We start from the raw sequence: 6,599 nt of genomic DNA, 5'->3' as shown, positions 1-6,599 counted from the left end.
CCAGCTCCAGTATCGATTGGAAACCCTCCAGGGACTCACGGACGCGTTGCTGTGGCGAGTCTGTTGAAATCCACAGAATGGTAGCTGACGACGAGGCGGCCATACGTAGGACTCGGCGTGGTAATTATACGGAGCAGGAGTCGGCGGAGCCAGATGCAGGTGAGGTTGGACGCAAGATAATTATACCTCCGAAGTTTACAGGTGGTCCCCACTACATGTACCAGCGCTTCTTGGATGCCATGGCTATCGTCCGTGAAACAGGAGCCCCGAACCTGTTCATTACGATGACATGCAACCCGAACTGGCCTGAGATCAAGGAAAACTTACGCCGTGGGGAAAAGGCATCCGACCGACCGGACATCGTGGCCCGCGTGTTCATGGAGAAACTAAAAGCTCTTAACAAGGATCTCGATGAGGGTGTGCTGGGGATTCAAGCCGCTCGAGTCCATGTAGTGGAATATCAGAAGCGTGGTCTTCCCCACGCCCCACATACTCCTTATCCTGCGTCCGGAGGACAAGCCCACTACCAAGGAAGACGTCGATAAGCTGGTGTCCTCGGAGCTCCCGGATAAAAGAGAAGTACCCCGAGCTGTACGATACGGTGATTTCTAATATGCTGCATGGACCCTGTGGTCAACAGAACCCGAACTGCCCGTGTATGAAGAACGGAAGGTGTTCCAAGAAGTTTCCAAAGGCGCTCGCGGACGAAACGGTGATGACCCCCGACAAATACCCCACGTACAAGCGTGGTCGCCGTCCGGATGGAATTCTGTGCCATAAGGGAAAAGTATGGGACAACGCGACCATCAATCAATGGGTGGTCCCGTACAATCCGTTCCTGTCGCAGAAATACAACTGCCACATTAACGTCGAGGTTTGTGCCACGAACAAGGCCATCAAGTACATCTACAAGTACGTCTACAAGGGCTCGGACATGACGACAATCACGATTGAAGGCAAAGAAATTCGGGCGAACGAAATTATTCAGTATCTCCTTGGGAGGTATATTTCTCCGGTAGAAGCTTGCATGCGGCTATTCATGCATCCAACACAAGGATCAGCACATTCTGTCGTGACGCTACCTATCCACTTGGAAAGAATGAGCATGGTTGCTTATCGCGACCAAGCGACGACCCCCCCAGCTTCACAACTTGATTAACCGCGGGGACAGATCAATGCTGACGGAGTTTTTCAAGCTGTGCGCGCGTAACCCAGAAGCTACGGTCAATCTACTGTACAAGGATGTACCGCGGAAGTACAGGTGGACGGAACACAAGACGTGGGAACCGTACAAGAAGTACGTTGCTTCTCTGGGACGCTTGGTACACGTATCTCCGCAGGACCCGGAACGCTTCTACTTGCGACTTCTCCTGTGTAACCGACGCTCACCTAAGTCCTTTGCGGATCTTCGAGCGGTTGATGGTACGGAACATCCTACATATCAGCAAGCCGCTTTGGCGCTTGGGTATTTGGAAAATGACGACGAGTGGATACATTGCTTACGCGAAGCCGCCGAGGTCAAGATGCCGTACCAGCTACGCCAACTCTTCGGCATCGTTTTGGTTTACTCGATGCCTGGTAATGCCAAAGATCTATGGGATAGGTTCAAGAAGGATATGTCAGAGGATCATGCACGAAGCATTGAGGAAAGAGACGCAGACCTGCATAATGTACGCGAAGAGGAGGTGCGTCTTCGAATGGCGGAGTACAAGGCGTTGAAGAATTTGGCTGATTACTTGGTTTCGAACCAAAAGTCCCTCGACATGTACGGCCTTCCTCTGCTAGCCGATTACGACGATGTATCCGCTCAAGTAGACGACCCGGATTCAGCGTCTGTTGATGTTGTCCAGCAAGAGATTGACGCTTACCCCCTAAACGAACTGGAGCATGTTGCGGAGCAGGCAGACCACTTGAACAGCAACCAGAGGGATATTTTTGACCAAGTTATTGCTGCTGTGAGCAGACCGGTTGGAGGGGAGAAGCTTTTCTTTTTGGATGGTCCGGGTGGAACAGGAAAATCGTTTCTACTCGAGCAAATACTCGCTCACGTTCGGATGCAACGTAAGGTTGCCATCGCGGTTGCATCGAGTGGGATTGCAGCCACTCTGTTAACTGGAGGTCATACCGCGCATTCAACGTTCCGGATTCCCCTCAAACTAACAGAGACGTCGACGTGCAGCCTTTCATGGCAGAGCCAAAAAGCCGAATTGATTCGTAGCGCGAGTTTGATCATTTGGGACGAAGCGCCGATGATGAACCGAGCTTGCTTTGAGGCTGTTGACAGGTCGCTTCGGGATATCATGAAGAACGAGCTGGAGCCGTTCGGTGGAAAGGTAATGGTGTTCAGCGGTGATCACCGCCAGATTCTACCTGTACTGAAGGATGCTACGCGTGCGGAGACGATTCAAGCTTGCTTCAAGTCTTCTCCCCTATGGGAGCATTTGCGTCAAGTGCGGCTGACCGAGAACATGCGTGTCCGCACCGCCCCAGACGCGGCCAGTGCGGCTGAGCTAGCAGAGTTCTCTGAATTTATACTTCAAATCGGAGAAGGCCGTTATCCAGTCAACCATGAGATCGGTGATGGCGACATATGCCTTCCACGCGACATGTGTATCATCCCAGAACGACGGGTACAACAAATTACCTCTGATGAAGAAGATGCGGATATGGAGCCTCCCCCAAGTTTCAGGCTACTACCTCCGGCGGACGAGGAACACGAGCGAGACTTGGACGAAGTTGAAGAAGACCGACGAGTCCGCAATGTCAACGCCTTGATAGATGCGGTGTACTCGGGCGTTGATACTGATAATTTACCCGATGAATACTTCGTTGAGCGGGCCATACTAGCCCCCACAAATGCAAGTGTTCGGCGTATCAACGACATGGTTGCGGAACGGCTATCGGGTGAAACGAAGGAGTATCTCTCGGTGGACAGCCTCGAAGGGGTCGCGGACGCAAACATGTTTGAGCAGGAGTTCTTGAACTCTCTTAACTTCTCCGGTATCCCTCCGCACAGGATTGTTCTGAAGGTTGGAACACCTATCATCATGATTAGAAACCTGAATAGCGACGCAGGACTTTGCAATGGAACGCGGCTTCGGGTTGTGTCACTGCGCGAGAGAAGCATCGAGGCCAACATTATGTCCGGGCCGTTCAAGGGTAAGAAGGTGTTCATTCCTCGGATCGTCTTTTATAGTGAGGACGATGACAAGGAGTTCCCGTTCAAACTCAAGCGTAAGCAGTTCCCCGTGGTTCCAGCGTTTGCCATGACTATCAACAAGGCCCAAGGACAATCGATCCACCACGTGGGTATCTACTTGGAATCACCGGTCTTCGCACATGGCCAGCTGTATGTGGCTTTGTCGAGAGTTACTTCAAGGAAGGCGATCAAGATTGCTGTGGATCCAGAGGCCATCGATGAGGACGGGAACGTACACACCAACAATATTGTGTACAGAGAGATCTTTGGAACGCGGTTTTGGTAGGTCACGTAATGCATATAATATATTTAGCTTTGATCTCGAAATGCTCTTTAATCCACCGCAGCGCAGTGGAGGCGGACAGCCCACACTACACCAACCAACCATGCCCTAGCGTCCGCGGAGCGGGCGCCCAGAGCGCTAGTTTCCCGCTCCATAACCTTGTAGCGTGTCTGTCCGTCCGTCCGTCCGTCTGTCAATCAGTTCCGTCGCACTCCCTGTCTTGCTGCTTTTGCCTGCCTTTTTGCATGGCTACACCCGGCCTGTCTAATACAGTTTCCTCCCATCTTACCGACCGCGCCTATCTTTCTGACTCGACCTAACTATGCAAAAATTACAAATATATCCAAAAGCGTAACACAATTAACTCGCGCCCTGATTGGGCAATACCTGCCGACCTGCGACACTGACTGGATCTGTCGCACGACCAGACCTTCTCTCGCCCTCGCGATTGGACGTAAGGTAAACATTTCTGCCGAGCACGAAACGCATCGATTGGTTGCAAACAGTTAGGCGAGCTGCGCAGATACTTGATTATGACATTCAGCTACGCAAAACCTATCGTATGTACTGCAAATCGGGCACCGTAACCAGCCCATGCAGTTAATGCTCTGCGTTGTTATTTTCACACGTTTTTCAAAGTAGAGACGATATATTCATTTATTAGTATTAATATTACTGAAGGAGGCTTCACGACCTTTGCGTTATTATAGTTGCACCCGGACACAGCACTGCATGCGCGAATGGTACTTACGTGGTGGTGTTATTATTGCTGAAATGTATGTTTGCTTAAAAATAATAATATCATTATTTAAGCGATTGCCAAAAAATAAAATAAAACTTATTTTGTGTAATAATGAGTACCGGCATTAAATGGCCGTGTATTGGCTAAATTTTTTGACGTACTTTATCGGTTATAATAATTTCATGTTTATGATATAATAATAATATTTAATATTTTGCTAAAAAATAAACACCCAGCAGTAAATATCCGTTAAAATACCTAATATTTTTACGCACGTTAGTAATTATAAAATTTCCTTCATAGTTTGCAACATGGCGACGTGCAAGGCCAATATAGGCCTGCAACTGCTGAATCCGCAGCGGTCTACGACGGATTCCCGGGCGCGCTGCGTCTGCTGCAGTACGGTGATGTGCTCCGTACGATCCGTACAATCAGCGAGCAGAATATCGTGCGGCGCTGTATTGCCTGCGAGAACGGCCCAAAGGCGGTTGAGTTCTGGGAGGAAAAGCTCCCACCACCTGATTCGACCAAAGTGCGCCGCCAGGAAAGCCTGGCAAACGTCAAGAAAGCGATGGATCCTGACTGGTACCCCAAGAAGAAAAAGAGGCGCAGCCGCCATCGCATGCTGACCGCCCGAAACGTCAAGTACATCGAGCAAAAGAAGCAACAGAAGAGCAGGTGATTTGGATATACATTCTTATAGCCCCTTACCCCGTATAGTTTTGTATACTGACTGACGGTGCGGGGTTTGGGGCCGCACATACGGTAAGCTGACTATGGTGTTGACGCACCTACAGAGCGTAGCGCGCTTAAAAAAATAATTAGACATGGAATCAACTGTGCACCGCTGCAAATTGGTGGTTCCTATCCGCATACGCGTCACCGTAGATGGCACGTACACTCGCTCACATGGGCACACGCTAAACCATGCTATCTGTACCATCAGCTCTTATAGCGTATATTTCACTAATTGGCGCTCACAAATTTAAGCTACAGTATTGAGTGGGAACTACGTGCGACGAATAAGCTGCTGTTGGCATAGATACTACCAGTGCGTAATAGTGCAGACCGTACAGATGAACGTGGCAAGTCGATGTGTCTGAACGCAATATTGTATTTTAGTGTCCTGTTCATAATGGCCGAGATGAGAGCTCGGTTGAGTCGCGGATGACTATAAGGTGTACCCGCCGCGCGCGTAGATACTGCGCTGAATACAGGTGACAGACGCGCGGTCAGCTTGCCAGTATCGCTGCAGTATGGCCTGTGACCAGTTAGTGACCTGCTTGGTCATATAGACTGATACATCAGAAGCGTAGGCACAGTAAGCCAGCACGACGACGCAAATGTACCGAGAAAGCGACAGTGATCCTATACATAGGTTTTAGATATCACGAGCGCGTGATATCTACTCATTAACGACCTCGCAATATATGCACGGATACATCACACCGAGCTGATAAGTTGGCAGCGGAAGTACGTCACCTAATGTACATGAACTACTATTCGATTCACGTCTAAACACCACTACGATATGATAATCTGCCTACCTCCATGTGGCTTCGTATGTTTTTCTTACATATCGGAGCCAGTAAATGCCACTCGGAAAAGAGTTACACCACTCTGTCAGTTAGTAGCTATGCAAATAAGTCAGTAAGTGTGTCAGCTATGCAAGTAAGATCAATGCATGCGGAAAATAGTGGAAAGACGCTACAGTATTATCATAAAGAGCTCAGCGGAACTGTTTCAAAGCATAATATTATTGTTGTGGCGATCATTAGCAAAAAAACCGTCTTAAAAGATACTTCGCGCGAAAGGCTGACCAAACCTTGCTCTAATAGACCGTCGCAATCAAAGATATGGTGTCGACTGCCTCACCGCGATGACGTGACATATGGTATTATGTTCGAGTAGGCGTATTTAGACCCCCAAACTAGGATTCCTCACCGATCTATGCCAATTCCGTAGCATCATGGATACTGACCCGTCTTCTGACCAGCATATATTACATTTGCAACCACGCGCGCCTCCGATTGGCGTCATTGTGGGAGCTATGCGCTCAAATGAGACTATAGACGAAACTCCCGGGTAAGATGGTGCTCATCTTGCAGATCACGTTAAACCCTCGTCATGTCTACCATAATATGTGAGCACTCAGGATATTGTGTGCAGTGTTGTTTTGAATCATAACATAAGTAGAACACGACATATATATTAAATGTTGCTTTGCGTTAAACAAGCTAAGCCCACCGCATCGCAGCGGAGGTGGTCCACCGTCTCTACTCCAACCAGCCATGCCCTAGCGTGCGCGGAGCGGGCGCCCAGAGCGCTAGTTTCCCGCCACCTAACCTTGCAGCGTGTCTGTCCGTCCGTCCGTC

This window comes from Phytophthora infestans, genomic scaffold (assembly GCF_000142945.1).
Source record: "Phytophthora infestans T30-4 supercont1.33 genomic scaffold, whole genome shotgun sequence".
NCBI lineage: Eukaryota > Oomycota > Peronosporomycetes > Peronosporales > Peronosporaceae > Phytophthora > Phytophthora infestans.
This window is presented reverse-complemented; position numbering follows the sequence as displayed.